This window comes from Macaca fascicularis, chromosome 2 (genome assembly GCF_037993035.2).
Source record: "Macaca fascicularis isolate 582-1 chromosome 2, T2T-MFA8v1.1".
NCBI lineage: Eukaryota > Metazoa > Chordata > Mammalia > Primates > Cercopithecidae > Macaca > Macaca fascicularis.
The window spans coordinates 183,572,646-183,598,188 of record NC_088376.1 but is presented as its reverse complement, the minus strand read 5'-3'; the positions used below and the strand labels follow the sequence as shown (position 1 = coordinate 183,598,188).

Here is a 25,543-nt window from a genome sequence, read left to right as displayed (position 1 = left end):
GCCTCACCCTTCGGAGTAGCTGGGACTACAGGCTCCCGTCACCACGCCCGCCTAAATTTTTTGTATTTTTAGTAGAGATGGAGTTTCACCGTCTTGGCCAGGATGGTCTCGATCTCCTGACCTCGTGATCTGCCCGCCTTGGCCTCCCAAAGTGCTGGGATTACAGGCGTGAGCCACCACGCCTGGCCTCAAGACCTACTTTTTAAGGGAGGCTTTTCTTTCTAATAAATACTTGCATCATCTCTAAATAAAAAAATTGCTTGCTGTATTTCCTGTTCCCTTTAACAACTGCTCAGATGAATGCATTCATGATTATTATACATCTCCCATGACTTTATTAGTCCTAAACTTCTCAAGACTAGTGAACATGTTCTCTATTATAAGCCATAAGAGCCTAGAAACATGTTCAACATTTGGTTAATAATTTACCTTAAGGTCTATTGGCTGTTGAACAGCTTCCTGTGGGAAAGACAAATCACTTTTTTACTCTCATTGCATTATGAAAGATTGTAATTATTTTAATGTAAGATACTATGTTGAATTATTAGAAAATTTAGCATTTGTAATATAGAGATTAATTAAGTTTATTAACTACCAAAGTTTGATCTTATTATAAGAATCAGTGGGTGTTGTTTTCTCACCATCTATTTCCATGTCTGCAGGCTACTTTGGGTTTTAGTGTCTAATTGCTCTCTTTTTTATGTCTCCTTATCTGCCTTGGCTACTTTACTAAAGTCCTACAAGGATACACATGCATTACCTGCCAGCTACACAGAAATATTCTTCGGAATGATATTTACTGGGTATTACTATAATATAAATTCTAATTGATGGTTAGAGTTGGAATAAAAACATGAAATACCTTTCACACCTTGCCATGCTCAAGAATTTCAATATGTTTAAAAGAACACAGGAATTGAAATTTACTAACATACATGCTTTCCAACAAATTGAGTATTCTACTATGTATCAGTCCCAGGGGCTATCATTCTGACACTTTCTCACCAGAACTAAACTACAAATCCAATAATAATAATAATAATAATAATAATAATAATAATAATAACAACTTAGCTAAATAGGTCAGACTGCTGAGAGCCCTAGCACTAAGTTTATTTATGACTAGGCAAGAATTCTCTACCATGGAAGAATGAAAACAACATAATCAATCTACCTTGTGCTTGTAAAGAAGTGAGTTAATGAAAAAAAGGAGTATATCTCTGATAACATCAAATTGTTCTTTTAACTTAAATCTTGTAACTTTTTTCTCATTTTCTCCCCTCCACATTTTAATGTCATTGGGAAACGTGCCCATTCTTGTTATATCCTGGAACTGTCTAGAGTTCCATTAGTCCATTGTTTATTGTTTTTTTTTTTTTTTGACTAGATCAAAACTTAATAGGTTAAACCTTATATATACAAATTGATAGATAATCTCCCTCTGTATAGTCCATAAGTGTCTCAAACTTAACTCACTCTCTTCCTGCTCATGTCAATTGGCAAGGGGCCAAACTCAGAATTTCAGAAATGTTACCTCTCTTCATACAGTCAACAAGTCCTATGAATTTCATTTTGAAGCTATAATTTGATTCTGTTATCTCCTTTTTACTCATACCCCCACTTCTCTGCCAACAAATTGTTCCATCTCTGGTCTCCTTAGTTTTCATATATTTTTCACCCTGCCACCAGAGTTTTCTTCCTACAAGGCAAATCCAATCAAACTTTTCTGCTCAAAAACCTCCAATATCTTCCCTTTATGTACAGAATAAAGTTTAAAAATTATTAACATGAAATTAAGACCTGGTTTGTGACTGATTTCAGTTTACCTCCATGTTGTTTTAAATGAGATTTAGTATCATAATGTGATTAAGAATGCAGGTTTTAGATGTTAAAAGCCCTAAGTTTAAACTCTGACTCACACATTTTCGAGCTAATGGACCATGCTTTACAGGTACAATTGGAACCATAAGAAATGGTTCTTAACTTTTGCAATCTGTTTCTTTATATATTGAAAATGGAAAGAAAAATGCCTACTTTACATATTGAGAATTAAATTAGATAACTTGTATGAGGGTGTATAATAAACACTGGATATATAGTAATTATTACTGTTTTTTAACTTTTTGAGTTTAGCTACTCCTATCACCACCCACCACCTTGGAGCTATCCTATACCTGAGGTAGCAAACAGATTTCATTACCCAAACCAAATTGGTGAAGAGGTAATGTTTGTTTCTTGAGCCCTACACTAAGGATTCTGAGGCAAATCAGACTCAGCAGGAAACAATGTTGAAATAGATTTGCAGAGTCTGCCATTGGGCATAGAAAAGGGTGTTAGTTGCATTGATACTATATACTACATTGTAGCTAATTTGGAATACATGTGGTCCCTTGTATCTCCTACATTCATAAATTTATCGGCTGCTTCATCTGTCCAAAATATTTTATCGTTCTCTCATTTTCCCTTCTACCTGTCAAAATCTTACTCATTCCTTAAGACCCATATCAAACGTACCCCTTGTTGTAAACCTGCCCTCCCTGGGTACTACTAAATGTACTTTGTGTCTCTGTTATAACTCTTCTTGCAGCCTGAGTTGAATTATAACTCTTTGTCTATATTTCAGGTTTCTGCATCTTGAAGGTAAGGACTACTGCTCATTTGCCTTTGTTTGCACTGGTACACCAAGGGCAGTGCTTGCAATAGACCAATAACAGCAACAACCAAAATGTATGGAGCCCTATCTATGTGCCAGGCCTTGTTGTAAGCAGTTCTCATACATACGAACTCACTTAATCCTCACAACACCTCCAGGAGTTACATTACCTTTTACAAAGGAGGAAATGAGAGGTAGAAGGTGAAGTAATTTGCCCCAGCTCACAAAAGTAGTTACTAGTAGCAGCCTGTCTTCTCAATCACTACACTTGTACACCTTCTTAAGGAATTTATTATGTTTACTGAATTGAAGTTTTGTAAATTTTTTAATTTGAATTGACAATACTATTCTCTTCACTTAAATGTTTTATTTGTAGACAAAATGCATGGCCAGTTACATTGCAAATGCCCACTCTAAATGTATACGTGAGAAATACCATACTGTAAACACAAAGGGGTGTTGAGTGCAAACGTTGCAGTAGGGGCTGTGTTTGCTGAAATTCTGTATCAACTATATTGTGTGTATGTTTCAGTTCAAGTTATTAATAGATATGTTAGTGTATTCTGTCATGTTGAATATTTTTCTTAAAATAAAAATATTTTTCAAATATCTCTAAAGTGCTTTACAGGCATACATTTAATGTCAGAAATTTCTACTGTGAGATCATTGGAACCTGGCCAGAGATACAACCAAACTGAGAAGCGAAATGGTGCTCATGAGTGCCAAGTTAAGCCACGTGAAACCAGCGATGTCTTCATCTTGATCAAGCATGCATATCCACATGTGGAAGTCTTAAGGGGCAAAGGTGTCATATTTAACTTGGATTTGCACTCTCCCTTTCCTAATATGGATATTTTCTTCTACTTATCATGGGCCAAGTCTCATGCCTTTGGAGTCTCCGGTCTCCTCACAGGAGTTTATGCCTTTGCACTTCCCCTCACCAAAATTGAATAACCAAAGAAACAGGTCTAGGTGGGACATTTGCTATGTTCCTCTGATTCTCTTAAGTGAACTGTGATGGTCTACTAAAGAGCTGTGTAACGACAGAGCCAGAGATATTCCTGAATAAAGGATAGGGGTGAGATTATGGACTTGTCTTAGAAAGAGGACTCAGCCAGAGTCTCAGTCCATCTAGCAAACTAGACTTTTACTTAGAATCCCAATGTAAGCCTTCAGAAGAATCTCAGGCATATGAGATTAGGGAGCACGCTAATGAATACATCTTGGTTTAACATTAGAGTCACATATGTCTTGAACACAATTGGAGTTTCCTATACCATATATGTATGCCCTAACTCAGTTTGCCTTTTTTTATTTAATAGATGTCAATATTTCACTTTTTTAAATGCCCTACATTTGAAGGGCACCTGTAGTCTTAAAGATCTAGCTAAAATAATCATGAACCTTCAGAAAGTAACCAAATACAGACCTATTGAAATGAATTTGCATTTATGTACATTGACTCATACATATGTTTCCTGCCCTTGAGATTAAAAAGTCACCCTGTAAGATCTCCATGCGCAATGATTCTTGGGGCAGCCCTAACATGCTGTGGTGAGCCTCATGCACTCTCTCTCCTCCAGTCACAGATTCTTTTCTTTGACCTATTACAGAAGTGTTGGATGTTTCTGCCTTCTATAGTGTACTGACTCAGTAGGAAACAACTGCATAAGCTAAAATACATTTGGCCTGATTTGGGAAGTACTAGCATGGTTTTCCCACCTAAAAAATATTTCATAACAAGACTTCTAAGTAACTGTCTGCTCTCAGTCACTATCTTTCATCTAACTTTCTTTGCATCTCAGCATGCTCCTAGAAAGAACTTGAAAAATCTTGTGATTTTTAAAAAAGATAGATACTTTGAAGAATTCTTACAATTGGAGAGCTCTCTGTTCTTGGTGGCTAGGGCTTCACGTTTCCAGCTGTTATCTCATTTGTTCACATGCTCCTGTCTGTCAGAAAAAGAGGAAGCGTATCAAGAAGTAGAAATGGAGTGGCCACTCAGCATTTGTGTTTCCAGTTTCAGACTCCTACACATTGCTTGAAATTTGTTTAGAACTTCAGGTGGTCATTCCAAATATGAATTCACTGACTGGATATAATCGTAGTCATTCTAAACCTCCTCTCTTGTGAATGTTTACCTGGTGATATTTTTTGAGAGATTAATGTTAATGACCTCACCAGAGAGTTCTTTCCAAATGAAAATTGTACTCCACTGGAAATTGCCAACTGCTATCTTGGAGAATTTTCATAAGATTGCTAATTTTAAGAAAGATTTTGATTTAGGTAATAAAAGGAAGAGGGATCTTAATAACTCATCTCTAAGGACCAGAATATACTTAATTGATTAGTATAGTCTATGAAGCAATTAAACTAAAAGGGTTCTACTTTCTTCTTAATAGGTATTTCAGATTTGCAAATATTCAGATTTCTATTTTGTAGGAAACATTATGTTCAGATTCACTTTTTACATATGTAAAGAAATTCACTGATGACTAGGAAACAGAATTAGATGTTACAAATTTTATCTGATTTTTCCCTACTTCTGTTATGTTTTGTTTAATCTCCATCATTTAGCACTATGCCAAGTATAAAGTACTTATGGGAAATAGAGTAAATGCTTAGTATTTATTGAATAAATGGATGTGCTCTGACTTAAATGTTTGTGCTCCAAAAAATTCACTTAACCCCCAAAGTGATGTTATTATGCTTCATTGGGCATAATTATTCATGAGTGGGGAGCCCTTATGAATGGGATTAGCGCTGTTATAGAAGAGGCCTAAGGGAGGCTGTTTGCCCCTTTCACCAAGTGGGGATGCAACACGAAGGCAGCATCTCTGAGAAATGGACTCTCACAAGACACAAAATCTCAATTCTGATGTCTTAATCCTGAAATTTGCAGCCTCCAGAACTGTGAGAAATACATGTTTCTTATTCCTAAGCCAGCCAGTTTATGATATTTTGCTTCTATCAGCCCAAGAAGACTACTATGGTCTGAGTATGTCCCCAAAATTCATATATTGAGACTTAACGAGCAATGTGACAGTATTAAGAGGCAGAGTCTTTGAGGGGTGGTTAAGTCATGAGAGCAGAGCTCTCGTGGATGGGTTTACAACCCCTCTAAGAGGGCTTCGGGAAGTTGGTTTGTTCTTTTCCCTCCCGTCTGCCATTGAAAATATCTAGAAGGCCCCTATCTATGTGGAATGGTCCTTCACCAGATACTAATCCTGCCAGTGCCTTGATTTTCGACTTTCCAGCCTCTAGAACTATGACAAAATAAATTTTTATTATTTATAAATTATGCAGTCTTAGGTATTATGTTATAGCAGCACAAGTGGACAAAGATAGTTACTACAACAGAATGGACTTACATATTTAGTTTTCAGTACAATCTGGGTGGTCATTTTAGCCATATTTATTCCTATTGTATGTGGCTATCATTGATTGGTTCATTCAGCTGGTAAAATGGATAAAATAACATTTCCAAACATTGTGTATTTTGGTTCATATTGCTCGTCTCAATTTGCATATTAAGGTAGTTTGTGGTAGATTGTCCTTAGTGTGTTTCCAAAATTATTTTTAGTTCTCCTAAGCACTTGGTAAATTTGTACTTCCGGGTTCCCTTGGAGATAGGTGGTGTGGCGTGATTTGCTGTGGCAATGGAATATAAACAGAAGAGGCATGTATTTTTTTCTGATGGAGGCTAAAGGCCTAGTGTATGACTTGCCATGCTTTCTCTCTTCCTTTGCCATAATATTTTGCCATGTTCTAGATACTAGCTGTTTCATGAACCATGACTAGGAGTGAAGAGAAATCATATTGGAGCCCAAGGTCAATTTTCTACAAATATAAAGGATTTTTTATTGTGGTATAAGCGAACTCATCCTGACTGGAACCAAAGAAAGAGTGTTTCAGGAGTAAAGGATTAATTAGTAATACTAAATGTTGAAGACCTGTTAAAGACTATAGGACTAAAGAATGTCTATTGAATTTGGCTACAGTGAAACCATTTTTTAAACTTTTTTCATTTTAGTGAGAATAGTTTCTATAGAGTGATAAGTGTGAAACCAGACTACAAGAGGTTGAGGAGTAAATGAGGAAGTAAAAAGAGTGATTGTGGAAAAGTCAGGAAGTTTGTCTATGCAAGTGAGAAGAAAATTGACTTGGTACTTGGAGAGAAATGTAAAAATCATAAATGTGATTTTCCTTAAAGATGGAGACTTGAAACATGTTAAAATGTTGATAAGTAGGGGGCAATAGAGAGTGAAGAGAGGGAAAAGAGCAAATAATAAATAAAAAGAGCAGAAGCCCTGAGGAAACAGAAAAGAACGAAATCCAGTGTCTAGGCAGAGGCATTAGTTAAAAAAAAAAAAAATTAAAAACCCCTCTTTCACCCTAGTAAGAGGAGGAAAAGAGCAAAGATATAGTGGCCGGAAGTTGGAAGAGGTGGAGACCTACTGGGTGAGAAGTCCAAGGTGACACTGTCTGCTGAGGATGAATGAGGAGATGGCACATCCATAGTTTGAGGAGAGTAGAAGTTTTTGAAGAACAGGACACATTTGGGATATGACAAGTGAAATATGAAAGTTCTGTTACTAAGACTCAGTATGTTTTCATTTTTAATGTAAAATCAAGGAACAGAGAGAAGTATAATGCCACAGATGCAAATAAAGACTCATGCCTGGATATTGCCAATAAAATGAACTGGCTACATTAAAATATCCCACTTTTAAATTTATATAGTTGGCCCCAAGATATTTGTATTATTTTACCTTCAAAGTTATAAAGTATTGCATTAGATTTCCATTGCTGAGACAGGGCAGTAGAGATCTTTCCATCCCCCTTTTCTGTTGAAAGTTACAACAAAAAATCAAAGAGTTAAAGAAACAGCAACATAAACCCCATGCTTAATCAAACACAAAGACATCTACAATCCTAAATTATAACATTTAAAGAAAGAAAACAGATGGAGGAATCATGAAGATCTTAGCAGGAAAAAAAGAAGAAAAGACAAAATTCAAGTACCTGCGTATGGTGGAGAAAGTGGAGATAACTGATAAAAAGTAAACCAATTCACCACATAGGATTTCAAGAAAGGCTCAACAATTAGGAGCATGAAGAACTGCGAAAGGTGTAAGTTAGGCAGGTGGCTGAAAATAGAGATTTGAAAGCCCATTTGTGGAGTTGTTAGGACCCAGGTGCCCACCCTAATGCAGCATCAGGTGGCGGCCTCCCTTCTACACTCTGGAGGCATCAGCAAGGTTCCAGATGCTGAAGCACCAAGCACACAGGAGGGCAGCCATGAGGCAATGGATTGAAAATGAAGATATTATGTGTAAGTCTACACAGTAACTAGTGAAACCCTAAATTCTTCTCAAACCCACCAGCTGAACATTAGCAGTGAGAAGCCTCCAAGAGAAAGGTTAGAGGAGACATAAAATTGGTATGTAGGTATTGACATTTGTAACACCTGAAAGCAAAATACCAGTTTTTTAATCCAATTGCTTTTAAGAAAGCTCACTGACTGGCATGCCATATCTATGCACACAGAACTCCAATCAGCTTTTTTGGTTCCTGACTCTTGCAGAAGACAAAGATTAACACATATTGAAGGAAATCCACCACTGTAGAAGAGAAAGGTCAAAGTACAACAAATCTAATAAAAGGAACTTGGAGGAAACAGAGATAATGCAGAGAAAAAAAATTTAAGTACCTTAACACTTAATGCTTTCAGTTAATTAAGAAGGTGTTGTAACCTTGAAATAAAGATGTGATAAAAACAGAAAAAGTAAAAAAATAAAAATAAATATAAATTGAAGTTAAAACAGCTGAGTTTTTATTTTTAAAAATAGTTTCTATTTCAATAGCTTTTGGGGTACAAGTGGTTTTTGGTTACATGGATTACATGGATGAATTGAATAGTGATTAAGTCTGAGGTTTTAGTCCACCCATCAACCAAATAGTGTATACTGTATTCAGTACATAGTTTTTTTATCCCTCACTTTACTCCCAACCTTCTCCTTCTGAGCTCCAAAGTCCATTGTATCACTCTGTATGCCTTGGTGTAAAACAGCTGAAATTTTAAATAAAATTCCCAGAATATTTAAAAGATAAGATCAAGATGATGACCCAGAAAACAGTCTTAAAAAGCAAAGAGAAGGAATATTGAAATAAAACAGATATGAAAATGGGAACATCAGTATACAACTAGTAGGAATTGAGTGAAAAACTCGTGCCTGTAATCCCAGCACTTTGGGAGGTCGAGGTGGATGGATCACGAGGTCAGGAGATCGAGACCACTCTGGCCAACATGGTGAAACCCCGTCTCTATTAAAAATACAAAAATTAGCCAGGCATGGTGGTGCACACCTGTAGTCCTAGCTACTCAGGAGGCTGAGGCAGGAGAATAGCTTAAACCCAGGAGGCGGAGGTTGCAGTGAGCTGAGATCATGCCACTGCACTCCAGCCTGGGTGACAGAGTGAAACTCCATTAAAGAAAAACAAACAAACAAAAAGGAAGTAAATTATCAAAGAAATAATAGAAGAAAAACATCTATCATTAAAGGATATAAAACCATAGATTAAAGAGCTTAATAATGCTCAGCACAATGAATGTTGGGAAAAAAAAAACATCCAGAAAAAAATCTAGTGCATGTAGTACTCCATTATTTCCTAGACAATGAAAGTGTCTGTATATACTGGTCAAAAAATACTGTTCTCAGTGAAATTATAATTATTCTCAGCAACTTCTTTTACCTGAAATAATTTTCTTCACTGACTATGATTTCTTAATTTATCCTAATGCTTCAACACTTCTAGCTCTTATTCCATAATTTGAAATTGTCTATTTCCAGAGAGTACTGGTCTCCCTGTCCAATGTGCTGAATCCTGCTCAGAACAAACATTAATATCTAGTCGCTTAGTTGGGTCTGGCACCCATAACTCATTCTAACATACATTAGTTGCCAAATTTTAAAACATCCTAATTCCATGGATTCGTATTCAAGCTTGAGAAATTCTTACAGCTCCCAACCTCATCAGATTTTGACTTCTGAAATCATTCACTTTCTTAAAAATTTCATTTCTTGAGAAGGTTCTGAATTTTTTTCAAATTGACTGTATATTCAGATTACTGAAAAATAGGTGCAAAGGAATTGACTCTGTATTTTTTCTTATTATTTAAAAAAATTTGGCTTTCAGTAATATCTACAACAGCAGAGACATTGTCTTTTGTATAAAACCTCTTCCCACATCATATTTTTACAGTTATACTACTCAATAATGCATTTGTAACATGAAAAACTGTAGCTCACAACCTCTGTATTTCAAACTTAGCTGCTTTCATTTACTTTCTATTGGTATCAGGTAAGCACTAAAAACCCTATGTCTTAGTCAGTTTTCTGCTGCTATAACAGAATACCATAGTGTGGGTAATTTATAGTGAACAGAAATTTATTGTCTCCTGTTTCTAGAGGCTGGGAAGTCCAAGATCAAGCAGCCAGCATATGGCAAGGGCTTACTTACAGTATCATTCCATGGTGTGTGGGCAAAGAGAGAGAGAGACACATACACATAAGAGGGCCAAACATGTCTCTTTATAAGGAAACTACTCCCTTGATAACAAGCTTACTATTGTAATAGCATCATTAATTCATTCATGAAGGCATATTCTTCATAGTCTAATAAGCTCTGACTAGGTCCTACTTCTCAACACTATTGCATTGAGGATTAGGTTTCCAACACATGCTTTATGCTGTGTTGGATGGGGATGTCCATTTAAACCATAGCACCCTACCACTAAAGAAGATGGAAGAGAAGACATTTTTCGTCACAGTCATTTGAGGTTATTCTAGAATATTTATCACAATGATTGAGTAGAATTTATTTCCCTCAAGTCTTCTTTATCTAAACTATCTGACTCCAAATTTTAATACTTTTATATGCGCTAAAAATGTGTCTGTTACATCATAAGGTAATTACTAGCCATGAAATCCAGCACAGAAGCCTGTGTCTTAAGCTTTTTAGTTGACATTTAAGATATTAAAAAATATTTTTTGATTTATGTCTCTTACCTTTTGATTTTGAGTTTCTAGAAGTGAAAAAACTTAGACCCTTTTCTTTGATTTAATTAACTGAGAAACAGGTTATAAAAATTCTTAAATATGTAAATATCTATTCCCTTTCTAGAGAAAACTACTAGCATTAAAAAATATCTGTAAGTTTTGAAAACTAGGAAGCATAGAGTCTACCACATAGTAGGATGTCAATTTCTTATCATGTAGTGAATGACTGGGGAAAAAGCACATTAAATAAATGCATAACTTAAATTATTCAAAGGTGATTCCGGCTTGTTAGTAGGTCCATGATGGCATTTAAAGATGACAGATTCTCCACCTAATATTCACTGTGAGGGGGGAAAAGGAGTAAAAGTGATTTATACAGAAGATTATTAACAAATGCAACCCAAGAGACCACAGCTTTACCAGTTGGTAGATATAAATGATATTTCATTTACATAAATACCCAGCTCTTCACAATTCTGAGTAGACTCCAGAACTTTCTAATTAATGACTTCAACACCATCCCTTAATAGGCCACCTGAGGTTTCAGGTTGTTTCCATTTTTTTTCACTGTGGTCTCCCATTCAGCAGCCTTGATACTGCCTCTGCTTTAATTGTCTTCCCCTATCAATCACAATGTTGCATACATATTTTCTATTGATGGCAGCTATCATTTGAATATGTGACTGTCCAACCTCATGTTGAAATTTGATCTCAGTGTTGGAGTTAGGGCCTAACAGGAGGTATTTGGTTCATGGGGACGGATTTTATAAATGTCTGGGTGACATCCTCCCTCCTGTTAATGTGTGAGTTCTTACTTTATTAGTTTCCATGACATCCTTTTGGAGCATGCACCTCTGCTCTCTCTCTCTCTCTTGCTTCCTCTATCCCTATGTGATCTCTGCACAAATCAGCTTCCCTTCCCCTTCTTCCATGAGTGGAAACAGTCTGAGACCCTCACCAAATGACTAATCCTGAGCTTTTCCAGACATCAGAAACGTGAGCCAAATAAACCTTCTTTCTTTATAAATTGCTCAATCTCAGGTATTCCTTCATAGCAACATAAAATGAACTAAGACAGTGTCTACACTATACTAAGCTCCTAGTCTACCAAAGCTGTCCTATCATCTGTGTCAGAGTAGTCTGATTGTGGGTGGGGAAGTGTTAAGAAGAATAAACACTATTCCTCCAAGAGTATGTTGCATTTTTGTCTTCTTGCCTTCAAAAGAAGATAAATTTATCTATGTCTGATATGGTTTGGCTGTGTCCCCACCCAAATCTCATCTTGAATTCCCACATGTGGTGAGAGGAACCAGATGGGAGGTAACTGAATCATGGGAGCAGGTCTTTCCCATGACATTCTTGTGATAGTAAGTCTCATGAGACCTGATGGTTATTATAAGGGGGAGTTTTCCTGCACAACCTGTCTTCTCTTATCTGCTGCCATGTGAGATGTGCCTTTCACTTTCCACCATGATTGTGAAGCTTCCCCAGCCACAAGGGACTATAACTCAAATAAACCTCTTTCTTTTGTAAATTGCCCAGTCTTTGGTATGTTTTTATCAGCGGCATGAAAACAGACTAATACAGTAAATTCGTACCCATAGAGTGGGGCATTGCTGAAAGGATACCATAAATATGGAAGCAACTTTGGAACTGGGTAACAGGCAGAGGTTGGAACAGTTTGGAGGGCTGAGAAGAAGACAGGAAAATGTGGGGAAGTTTGAAACTTTCTAGAGACTTATTGAATGGCTTTGACCAAAAGCCTGATAGTGATATGGACAATAAGGTCCAGGCTGAGGTGGTCTCAGATGGAGATGAGAAACTTGTTGGGAACTGGAGCAAAGGTGACTCTTGTTACGTTTTAGCAAAGAGACTGGCAGCATTTTGCCCCTGTCCTAGAGATTTGTGAAACTTTTAACTTGAGAGAGATGATTTAGGTTATCTGGCAGAAGACATTTCTAAGCAGTAAAGCATTCAAGAGGTGACTTGGGTGCTGTTAAAGGCATTCAGTTTTATAAGGAAAGCAGAGCATGAAAATTTGCAGCCTAACAATGTGATAGAAAAGAAAAACCCATTTTCTGAGGAGAAATTCAAGTCAGCTGAAGAAATTTGCATAAGTAACCAGGAACCAAATGTTAATCCCCAATACCATGGGGAAAATTGCTCCAGGGCATGTCAGAGGTCTTCATGGTAGCCTCTCCCATCACAGGCCCAGAGGCCTAGGAGAAAATGGTTTCATGGGTCAGGCCCAGCGTCCTCATGCTGTGTGCAGTCTAGGGACTTGGTGTCCTGCATCCAAGCTACTCCAGCCTCAGGCTGTTGCTTCAGAGGGTGGAAGTCCCAAGCCTTGGCAGCTTGCACATGGTGTTGAGCCTGTGGGTGCACAGAACTCAAGAACTGAGATTTGGGAACCTCCATCTAGATTTCAGAGGATGTATGGAAATGCCTGGATGCACAGGCAAAAGTTTGCTGCAGGGGTGGGGCCCTCATGGAGAACCTCTACTAGGGCAGTGCAGAAGTGAAATTTGGGGTCAGAGCCCCCACACAAAGTCCCACTGGGGCACCACTTAGTGGAGCTGTAAGAAGAGGGCTATTGCCCTTTAGACCCTGGAATAGTAGATCCACCAATAGCTTGCACCATGCCCCTGGAAAAGCCACAGACACTCAATGCCAACCCATGAAAGCAGCCAGAAGGAGGGCTATGCCCTGCAGAGCCACAGGGGCAGAGCTGCTCAAGAGCATGGGAACCCATCTCTTGCATTAATGTGACTTGAACAAGTGATATGGAGTCAAGGAAGATCATTTTGAAGCCTTAAGATTTGACTGCCCTGCTGGATTTTGAACTTGCATGGGGCCTGTAGCCCCTTTGTTTTAGCCAATCTCTCCCATTTGGAACTGTTGTATTTATCCAATGCCTGTACCGTCATTGTATCTAACAATTTATCTAAAAGGAAGTAGCTAACTTGCTTTTGACTTTACAGGCTCATAGGCAGAAGGGACTTGCTTTGTCTCGGATGTGACTTTGGACTGTGGACTTTTGAGTTAATGCTGAAATGAGTTAAGACTTTGGGGGACTGTTGGGAAGGCATGATTGGATTTGAAAGGTGAGAACATGACATTTGGGAGGGGCCAGGGCAGAATATGGTTTGGCTGTGTCACTGCCCAAATCTCATCTTGAATTCCCATGTGTAGTGGGAGGGGCCAGGTGGTAGGTAGTTGAATCATGGGGAAGGTCTTTCCCATTCTGTTCTCGTGATAGTGAGTAAATCTAATGAGATCTGACAGTTATTATAAGGGAGAGTTTTCCTGCACAAGCTCCTGCCACCATGTGAGATGTGCCTTTCGCCTTCCACCATGATTGTGAGGCCTCCTCAGCCATGTGGAACTGTAAGTCCAATAAACATCTTTCTTTTGTAAATTGCCCAGTCTCAGGTAGGTCTTTATCAGCAGCCTAAAAACGAACTAATACAAAGCCTTATACTGTTTAGCATGAAACTCTCTCTCTTATTATGGGTTCGAAAATACTTGATCAGAATTCAAGATAGGGTAAAGGAAAGTTTTATGTTTTCCCCTTTTATTACTTTCATATTCACCTTTCTTCTTCTCAGACACTCCTGTACACAAACACTTTCTTTGTCAGCAACATCTGCAAAAGTTCCTAGGCACATTATATTCAAGCAAATTCTCAGGAGTTCACAACTCAATCATGGTCTTCAAATTAGACTCAGCTAAGACATGTTTATATACAAAAAAGGAGACAAGGTATAGAATCAATGTGTGGTTTTGTGGGCTGAATTGTGTCCCCACTCCCAAATTCATATGTTGAAGTCCTAACTCTTAGTTAAATAAGGTAATTATGGTGGCCTCTAATCCAATGTAACTGATGTCCTTAAAAGAAGAGGAAATTAGGACACAGACATGTATGTGTGCATAGTTAAGACTGTCTCCCGAATTTGTGGGTTCTTGGTCTCGCTGACTTCAAGAAAGAAGCTGTGGACCCTTGTGGTGAGTGTTACAGTTCTTAAAGATGGTGTGCCTGGAGTTTGTTCCTTTAGATGTTCAGATGTGTCCAGAGTTTCTTCCTTCTGGTGGGTTTGTGGTCTTGCAGGCTTCAGGAGTGAAGCTGCAGACCTTCATGGCGAGTGTTATGGCTCATAAAGGTGGCGCAGACCCAAGGAGTGAGCAGCAGCAAGATTTATTGTGAGCAGGTTGCCACTGCTGGCTTGGGCAGCCTGCTTTTATTCCCTTATCTGACCCAACCCACATCCTACTAATTGTTCCATTTTACAGAGAACTGATTTGTCCATTTTACAGAGAGCTGATTGGTCCATTTTACAGAGTGCTGATTGGTGTATTTACAATCCCTGAGCTAGACGCAGAGTGCTGATTGGTGCATTTACAATCCTTTAGCTAGACACAAAAGTTCTCTAAGTCCCCACTACATTAGCTAGACACAGAGCACTGATTGGTGCATTTACAAACCTTGAGCTAGATACAGAGTGTTTATTGGTGCATTTACAATCCTTTAGCCAGACATTAAAGTTCTCCAAATCCCCACCTGACTCAGGAGCCCAGCTGGCTTTGCCTAATGGATCCCACACCAGGGCCATGGCGGGTGGGGGGGGGGGAGCTGCCTGCCAGTCCCGCACCACGTGCCCACACTCCTCAGCCCTTGGGCAGTTGATGGAACCAGGCACCCAGAGCAGGGGAGGCTCGGGCCTCATGGGAGCTCATGGTGGGGGAGGGGGATCGGGCATGGTGGGCTGCAGGTCCCGAGTCCTCAGGGAGGCAGCTGAGGCCTGGTGAGAATTGGAACGTGGCATGGGAGGGCCAGCAGTGCTGGGGGACCTGGTGTACCCTCTGCAGCTGCTGGCCAAGGTGTTAAGCCCCTCATTGCCCGGAGCCAGTGGTGCTGGCTGGTCACTCTGAGTGTGGGGCCCGCCAAGCCCGTGCCCACCCAGAACTTGTGCTGGCCCAGGAGCGCCTTGTGCAGCCTGGGTTCCCACCCACGCCTCTCCCTCCACACCTCCCCACAAGCAGAGGGAGCCGACTCCCGCCTCAGCCAGCCCAGAGAGGGGCTCCCACAGTGCAGTGGTGGGCTGAAGGGCTCCTCAAGCACTGCCAGAGTGGACGCCAAGACCTAGAAGGTGCCCAGAGGAAAGGCTGCTAGCACGTTGTCACCTCTCAATTCCCCTTCTAAACAAGACACCCCAACTGCTGTGGGGAATTTGGCCAATGACCACTTTAGCTACTTCCTGCTGGATAGGGGCAATGAAGGGGCCCTGCAGTTGTAGTGGCCTCCAGAGGGGAGCTCTCTAGGCCAGGGAAAGTGCCAGCAGGTCAGTCCAGGTGTCCTCAGTAGAAGTTGTTATTGAACTCATTTGGGGTTCTATTTGTAAGACCATCTGTAGCTTGATGGCCTCGATTCTAGGGGAAACAATTTGACAAGAAGTTTAAAAATACAGATTTCAAAGGCAAGTAACAGCAAGATGGCTGCCATGGGACCTAGAAAAGGGAGAAACCATGCTGCCCAACTCCAGAGGTTGGTATAAGAATTTGAAAGGTGTTGTCTGATTTCAGAAGCCTTTTCTTGTAAATGCTTGGTGGCATCTCATGCTATCCCTGACTGGTTAGTGTAAAAACAATACACTTCCCCTAAGAAGGTGCACAGTCCTCCTTTCTCAGTAGTGAGGAGGTCTAGGCCTCAATGTTTTTGGAGAGTCACTGCTGCTAAAGTGTCTATTTGGGATTGTAGAGTAAGGATAGATTCTGTTATTTCTTGCAAACTGTCTGAGAAATTCTTTGAGAGTATGTGATAGTAGAATAATGAAGTAGATAAACTGGCTATTCAAGTTCCTGTGGCAGTAGGAATTCCTAACCCTGTCTGGGTAGACAGAAATTTACCCTGGCTTTTAAAGGAATAGGGTATGCTGTTTTTTCTTTACTACTTTCATCTCTCTTTCTTTCTGTTAGACTTCTCCTTTGTCTTTCTTTTTCTTTCCTTCCTTCTTTCTTTGACTTTTTGTCTCTCTGGCTCTTCCTCTCTGTCTCCTTCTTTTTATCTCTGTTTCTTCCTCGCTCTCTCTCTTTCTCTGACTTTCTGTCTCTTTCCTTTCTGCTGCCTTTGTCAGCTGCTCATGCTGCTGTTCTCCCCTCTCCTTCCCATTTTGATGGCTTTGGCAGTGTAAGACTGCCACCTCCTTGAGTTTTTGCACTGCATGCAATAACTCCATAATTTCCTTGTGGCATTTAATGGGGGTTGCCCCGAAGTTTAGGAACTCCCTTCTTTTCCATATTGCAGCATGGGCATGTAGGATTAGATAAGCATACTTGCTATCTGTATACACATTTATTCTTTTTCCCTTTCCCAGTTCTATGGCTCAGGTAAATGCCACTAGTTTTGCTAACTGGGTGCTGGTCCCTGGGGGAAGGGGCTTACTTTCAAGTATGGTTACATCACTAACTATAGCATAACCTGCCCTTTGTATCCCATTCTCCACAAATGAACTTCCATTGGTATATAGGTTAAGGTCAAGATTAGCTAAGGGGACTTCTAAGAGATCATCTCAGGTGGCATAAGTCTGGACTATAATTTGTTGGCAGTCATGTTCGATTGGTTCTCCATTCTCTGGGAGAAAAGTGGCAGGGTTGAGGGACATGCACATATGTATTTGAAGCACCGGTCCCTCAAGGAATAGCACCTGGTATCTAAGTAGGTGGTTGTCTGATAGCCATAAACTTCCTTTGGCACCTAGTATGCCATTTACATCATAAGTAGTTCAGACAGTGAGATCCTTTCCTTGTATTATTTTGATAGTCTGACACTAAGACGGCCACTGCCACAACTACCCATAAACAGTGAGGCCAGCCTTTTGCTACTACATCAATTTCCTTTCTTAGGTATGCCACTGGTTGTGGGGTTCTCCCACAAGACTGAGTAAGGACTCCAAGAGCTATCCCTGCTCTCTCTGTGACGTATAAAGAGAAGTTTTGTCCTGTCAGAAGGCTTAAAGCTGGAGCTTGTACAAGGGCCTGCTTTAAGGTTTTGAAGGCTGTTTCTGCCTCTGGTTCCCATTCTACTAGATGAGTATTTGCCCTTTGGGTTTTCTTGATTAGAGTATAGAGGGGCCTGGCTATCTCGCTGTATCCGGGGATCCATAGTCGGCAAAAGTCGGTAATTCCAAGGAACCTACGCATCTGTTTTAATGTCTTAGGGCAAGGATAAGCCAGTATAGGACGTGTTCCTTCCTTGCTGAGGGCCCTGGTTCCTCTGGCTAAGATTAGGCCTAGATATTTGAATTGCTGTAGGCAAAGCTGGGCCTTCGACCTAGGCACTTTGTACCCTTGATTAGCTAGAAAGTTCAAGAGATCTAGAGTAGCCTGCTGGCACAAGGCTTCTGAACTGGTAGCCAAAAGTAAATCATCCACAAACTGAAGGACCAGAGTGCCTAGACTTGAGAAGTGGCCTAGATCTTGGACCAGTGCCTGACCAAACAGGTGAGGGTTATCCCTAAACCCTTGGGGCAAGACCGTCCACATAAGTTGAGAAGTGTGGTCTGTGGGATCCTCAAAGGCAAAGAGAAACTGGGAGTGAGAGTGCAGGGGAATATAGAAGAAGGCATCCTTGAGGTCTAGAACCATGAACCATTCTGCTTCCTCTGGTATTTGAGAGAGCAGGGTATAGGGGATGGGTACAACTGGATATAGAGAAATTACTGCCTCATTGATGAGTCTAAGATCTTGCACTAGTCTCCACTGACCATTCGGTTTTTGTACTCCTAGAATTGGGGTGTTGCAAGGACTGCTGTATTTCCTTACTAAGACTTGAGCTTCTAAATGTTTAACAATATCCTGTAATCCTTTATGAGCTTCAGACCTTAAGGTATATTGCCTTTGATAAGGAAAAGTGGTGGGGTCTTTTATCTTGATTTGGACTGGATGGGCATTTTTTGCCTTTCCAAATTGTCCTTCCAATGCCCAGACTTCAGGGTTGATTCCCTCTTCAAGTAGGGGACAACAAATGGGTAACTTGTTTCCCATATTCATGTAGATAATAGCTCTAGCTTTGGTTAATATGTCCCTCCCTAATAAGGGTGTGGGACTTTCAGGCATAAGAAAGGCATGTGAAAAGAGCAAAGTCTTCCAATTACATCTGAGGAGCTGGGAGAAATACCTAGTTACAGACTGTCCTAGGATTCCTTGGATGCTAACAGACCTTGAGGACAGTCATCCAGGACAGGAGACTAACACTGAGAAGGCCATGCCAGTGTCCAGGAGGAAGTCAGTTTCCTGGCCCTCAATGGTTAAATGTAGCTGGGGCTCAGTGAGGGTGATGACATGAGCTGGCACTTGCCCCAGGCACCCTCAGTCCTGGTGTTGGATCATCTGGTTGGGGGCTTCTGACCCAGAGAACCTTCATCCTCTGGGGCAGTGCACCTTCCAGTGATTACCTTGGCATAGTGTACATGGACAAGGGGGCAGCTTGTTTCTCATTGGACAATTGAGAACAGGTCCCACCAAGCCCATGCCCACCCGGAACACGCACTGGCCCATGAGTACCTTGTGCAGCCTTGGTTCCTGCCTGCACCTCTCCCTCCATACCTCCCTGCCTCTGGCCTCCACCAACCCAGAGAGGGGCTCCCACAGTGTAGTGGCGGGCTGAAGGGCTCCTCAAGTGCCACCAGAGTGGACGCCAAGGCCGAGGAGGCACCGAGAGCAAGGGCTGCTATCACGTTGTCACCTCTCAAGATCATGTAAAGACACTAGGAAAAGACAGCCATCTGCAACCCAAGCAGAGAGGCCTCAGAAGAAACAAACTCTGCCAACCCCTTGATCTTAGACTTTTAGCCTCCATAACAGTAAGAAAATAAATTTCTGTTAGTCTGCAGTACTTTATTTAGCAGCCTTAGCAAATGAATACTTGTGGCATAAAATTTAAAGCAGAATAAAGAAGGAGGGAGGGAGGGAGGCAGGGAAGGAGGGAGGGAAATAAGGAAAAAAGGAAAGTAGGGCAGTATAAAGTTTCCTCTCAAGAACTTTTTTCAGTACCTGAAGATCTCAGTTTTAAGGATTTTAATAAGACAAAAACTCACAGAGTTGGAAAAGATATGAGGCATTTCCCTTTTCTTAACTCATTTTTCAATTAAAGAATTGAAGGCTCAGAGACATGAAACTCCAAGTTCAATCAGTGAAAAGAAATCCAAGTACCCAATTCTAGAAATAGAGCATTGTTGAAAACTCGGGAGGAAAGTCCATGTCACTTCCAGGGGCATGGTGATTAGAAAGGCAGAGTTTGGCTGATGTGGTGGCTCATGCCTGTAGTCCCAACATTTTGGAGGGCCAAGGCAGTAACTGAAGCCAGGAATTTGAAACCAGCATGAACAACAAAGTGAGACCCAATTCAAAATAAATAAATACATAAAATAAATAAAGAAAAAGAAAATAAAGAAAGGTTTTCTTTAAAAAAAAAATTACGAATTTTTAAAGACATCTTAGTATCAGGATATCAGAAAAATGGCCTCACAGAGAGGATGGCTGATAGTCCCACTTCTTTGAATGATGTAATTTTGTCAACCAACTAAACCCCTCTGACTCTTCCTCCTACTTGTTCTTTCCTTCCGCTGATTTTCCCTACATTCCAAATTTAGAAACATATACATTTTTAAAATCACTTACTTATGAAAAAGGGAGACTTACATGGGATGGCTTTGGGTAGCCAAACCCAAGGAAACCTAGTTACACATTTTTGTGAGTGCCCACCCCAAATGACATAAATTAAACTAAGAGCAAACTGTAAGAGTTGTCTCAGAAGCTTTAGGAAATGTGGAAGTGACAGCAGGTAAAGATTCAATATAACTGATGTACTTAAAAGAAGAGGAAATTAGGACATAGGAATGTACAGGTACAGAGGAAAGACCATGTAAAGACACTAAGAAAAGACAGTCTCTGTTCCAAAGGCCATAATGGGAAAGAAAATCAATATATTTTTTTTTAACAACAAAAACCCTTTTTATATACTGTCTTCCAAAGCTTAATATATACGTCTGGTGAAACAAGGTCATTTGTGTCTGCTCTTCCCATTGTCTCAATTATAGCTGTTTTAGGACTTGATTCACAAGAGAGGTAAACAGGTTTTGGTTCAGAAAACAAAAAGCTCCTTTGTTTTCCAGGGAATGGGATGCTGAAGTAATACACTACATTTATGGAACCTTCCCTAAGAGAGAAAATGGCAGATTTTCCACCAAGAAATAATTGCTTTTAGAATGATAAGAAAGGAAGTTAGTTACTCTTGCATAAGTGTATCTGTCCTGACTGGCTGTAATTTTTGTTTTTAGTTTGCTCTTTTAGGTCAGATGGTATAAATCATCATATTCAGACAGTTTAATGTTGTTCAGCTACAGTGTGATTTTCTGGCATACTAAATCTAAGTGTTAAAATAAATTGGAGCCAAGTTTTACATTGAAACAAAGTCATAAAACTCTACATATTTGAAAATGAACAGCTTGAAAAGACTTAGTATTGACCTTGTCTATTGTTTCCTGTAGAAAAGTATTTACATTAATGTCAAATTCCAAAAAGCAAAACTAAATGAGTCTAATATGAACTACATATTAATTCATACACACACACACACACATTATTGTCCCTATGTCAGGAAAAGATAAATATACAGCCAGTTCTCATGATTTGCTTTTGCAATCTTTTCTCTTTTGGTTTGTATTGTGTCTATTTAATCAAAGTCTTCTTCTGATCCCATTTCTCCCTGTATTGTTTCTCTGAATCAGGCACTTTATTTTCCTTTCAAATCCAGTCTTAACTTTTTCTTTTTCATTTTTCCTCTCTGCTTTGGGACTTCATCTTATTTTTGTTCCCAATCTTTCAAAAATGTATTGAGCATCAAGTCTGCACATTAACATATACGTGATTATATACAGATGTGTATATGTGCATACACAAAGACACAGAGAATCTTCAACTTGTGAGAACTCAGCCTCTAAATTTCAAAACTTCTACCAAGCCCTTTGCATAACATACAAGACTCTTCATGATCTGGCATCTGCCTACTTATGCGCTCTCTTTTCCACCCCTTCCCTCTTCATACTTCACACTACAGAAACACTGAGCTGCTTGTAACACCTCTCTTCTGTTTGCCTTTGAACGTGATCCACACCTTAGCTAGAACAAACCTAAATCCTCTTCTCATGGGTCATAGCCTCATCACTCTTCAAGTCTGAGTTCAATAGCCACCTCCTCTGAGAAGCCTTCCATAAGCACCCCCAAGGGGCTCATAAACTCTTTCATCTCTTTCACCCAGGCTGTAACCTCTGTGAAGGCAGTAACAATGTACAGGCAGAACAGGATTATTGTTATATCTTTGTCCCCTCAATTCCTAAAATAATTCCAAACATATAATAGAAAGTTAATGAATACAAGATTAATGAATCATCAAGGGAATATACCTCTTGTGCAAAAGTAATTGTCTTGTTTATTGGACATTTAATTCTTAATTGGACATTTAGAATGCCAAGAAGGTATATTTTCTCAGGAGATCCTTTTTGTAACCAGGAATTACTACCCCAGCATACTAGTAATGGAGCGCCTTCTCGCCAATGCCTCTTTCAGGAAAACTGTTGCTCTTCAGAGTAAAAACAGATGTATTAGAAGCTGGGATAAATTTATTGACAGAAATCATGGTATACAAGTTGGATAGGCATGGTTAAAATATAAATGCTCTACTTAAGCCATGCTGTAGGTTAAACTGAAGCTTTATGAGCACATCTGGAGATAACAGACATTCAATAAGCCCGTATCTCTATGGTAAATTGATTATAGGACCCCAGAAACTGATATAAAATTGAATTTCTAGAATTCAACCAAGCTGGGTGCCTCCGAAACGTTAATTAATTGGTGTCTATATTAGCAGCTTAAAACAACACAAATGTAACAACACAAGTAACTAGTTTCTTTGCTCCATGTTTCACAAGGTTTAAATCAAGATGTTGGCTAGGTGAGCTATTATCAGGGAAATAGAGAAATAAGTAGTCCCATTCAAAGCTCATTTAGGTTGCTGGTATAAGTCAGCTCTTTTCAGATTGGGACTGATGTCCTTGTTCCCTTGCTGGCTGTCAGCTGGAGATTACTGTTAGCTTTTAGAAATCTCACTCTGGGCCTTGCATGTGGTCTCTGAATCTCAGACCAGCAAAGCATGTTAAATCCTTCTCACACTTGGGATCTCTTATGATTTTTACTTCTGCCATTTCTTTTCTTCCTCTTGTGCTGCACTTTTCTTTTCCTTCTAGCCAGACAACCTTCTCCATTTTAAGGACTTATCTGATTAGATTGAGAGGCTAGCTAGATGATATAGGATAATCTCCTTATTTTGTATTCTGTAACATTAATAACATCTACAAAGTCCCATTTGCCATGTAATGTAACATATTCACAGATTCTGGAAATTAGGATGTGAACATATTTGGGCAATTATTCTCCCTATCCCAGTGCCAATTCAAAACTATAGTTTTATGATGTTTCTTGTTCATTCATTTACAGGAGCAAAGAAAAACTAATTTTATATTAATAAAAAATACATTTTAGATTTATCTATTAATTTACTTCCTCTGGCCAAAACAGAGGGCAACGTTAAAGAAAGTATTTCTTATATTTTTTTGCTCTCTTTGGTTTTTTTTTTTGTTTTTTTGTTTTTTTGTTTTTTTTTGCAGTTATAGTTAGTCCATTCCTGGACCCAGATCTGAACATAGTGCATTGGTAATTATGATTTCTTCTCTGTGTGTGTTTGCCTACACTCAACTATATATACAGAGGTATGAGAGTTATTTAGAAAACATTCTTGCACAGTTTACCATCTGTAGCTTGGTAAAGCATTAAAGCAATTATGCAACATAGAATACCTAAATCTTATGTATCTTGTCTAAAGTATCACTGATCCCCCAGATATGCAGTTGTCACTTCTTTCATGGATTCTCTTTACACAAGCACTTACTGGGGAAATTTATTGCCAGCCTGCTGAATTTATGAAAAGGAATGTTTTGCCCAGATGTTTATCAATATTCCAGGACCTACCAGTGTTCCCTGAGCCTAGCACTGTGCTTAGTCCATGGTCAGTGCATAATTGGTGCTCATGTATTTATGAAATAAAATAGGGAAGAAAGGAATAGCATGAATGAGGTCACAGAAAACAGACAAGCAGTAAAAAATACATATTCTTGACTGTCACTACAAAGATGTAAAATAATACAAGATATCAACTTGCAAAATATAACATCATAAAATGAAAATTAAGTAATCTGTATTAATGCATTAACATTAATTTCTCTTTCAAAGAGAATCACATGTCTTAAGGGAAAGTCTTTAAGACAAGTTTTAAATATCTTTATGAAAATTCTATTTTGCTTTCCAAATCTTTAGTTTATACATTAGAAATCATCATATCCATTTTATACATTATTTATTTATTCAACAAATATTTATACCAGGCCCTTGCATTCTAGAGGAAGAAAACAGACAGTAAGCATAACAAATATGTAGTATACAAATTATGGATTAAGTTATAAGGCACTAAGTAAATTATGTAGTAGTTTAGAAAGCAATAAATGTTATGAAAGGAAAAAGAAAACGCAAACCATGGTAAGGGGTATCAGGAGCACAAGAGTGAAAATGTGGGCTTAGAATCATTAAGGTGAGCCTCATTGTGAAGGTGATATTCAAAGTGGTGAATGTTAGCTACACAGTTATTGGGGAGAAAGTATTTTAGACTATGGTAGAGTTCCAAAGGTAGGAACATGGTAATAAACTAGAAGAAAATTATGAGGGCCAGTATAACTGTGGCAGAATGACCAGTGGCAAACAGAGTAGATGATAAGGTTGAAGAAATAATGGAGAATCTGCTCATATAGTGTTTTGTAGGACTTTTAATAAGTTTGACTTTGTCTGAGTGAAATGGAGATCTATGAGAGGATTTTGAGCAAAAAGTTACTTTTTTTACTTGCCTTACTCTTTCAAATTATATCAGTCATGACTGTAGAGGGACAAAGATGGAAGCAAGAAATGCAGTTGGGATGGCATTGTAATTATCCAGGTTAAAGATGATAGCTGAGACCATTGAAATAGAAAAGGAAGTGGTATAAAGTGGTTATATTACACATGTTTTGAGGCTTGTCCCAATAGAATTTCCTGAGAAATGGCTATAGAGTATGAGAGAAGGAGAGGGTTCAAGGATGGTGCTAAGGTTCTAGTCTAAGCAGCTTGAAAGATGCTATCAACCAACATAAGGAAGGCTGTCAATAGAACAAATATGAAGGGAAGAAACAAAAGTTCATTTTTAGACACGTTGGGTGTCAGATGTTGATATCGTTTGGATGGTTCCCACCCAAATCTCATCTTGAATTGTAGCTCCCATAATTTTCACGTGTTGTGGGAGGGACCCAGTGAAAGATAATTGAATCATGGGGGTGGTTTCCCCCAAACTGTTCCCGAGATAGTGAGTAAGTCTCATGAAATCTGATGGTTTTATAAGGGGAAACCCCTTTTTGCTTGGTCCTCATTCTCTCTTGTCTGTTGCCATGTAAGACATGCCGTTCACCTTCTGCCACGATTGTGAGGCCTCCCAAGTCGAATGGAACTGTAAGTCTATTAAACTTCTTTTTCTATATAAATTACCGAGTCTCAGTTATGTCTTTATCAGCAGTGTGAAAGCACTATTCAGCAGCGTTAAAACACACTAATACAGTAAAATGGTACTGGTAGAGTGGGGGCACTGCTGTAAAGATACCTAAAAACGTGGAAGCAACTTTGAAACTGGTTAACAAGC

The 25,543-nt window shown here is 39.2% G+C and overlaps 1 long non-coding RNA gene across 1 annotated transcript in view; it reads right to left on the bottom strand.

Annotated features, from left to right (window-relative positions):
* Positions 1-25,543, bottom strand: part of LOC102146629 (uncharacterized) — a 58,935-nt gene that overhangs the window by 3,282 nt on the left and 30,110 nt on the right. The window contains exon 2 of the long non-coding RNA XR_006695965.3: positions 4,529-4,605. This is a non-coding gene — a long non-coding RNA (uncharacterized lncRNA). The remainder of the gene's footprint in view (positions 1-4,528; positions 4,606-25,543) is intronic.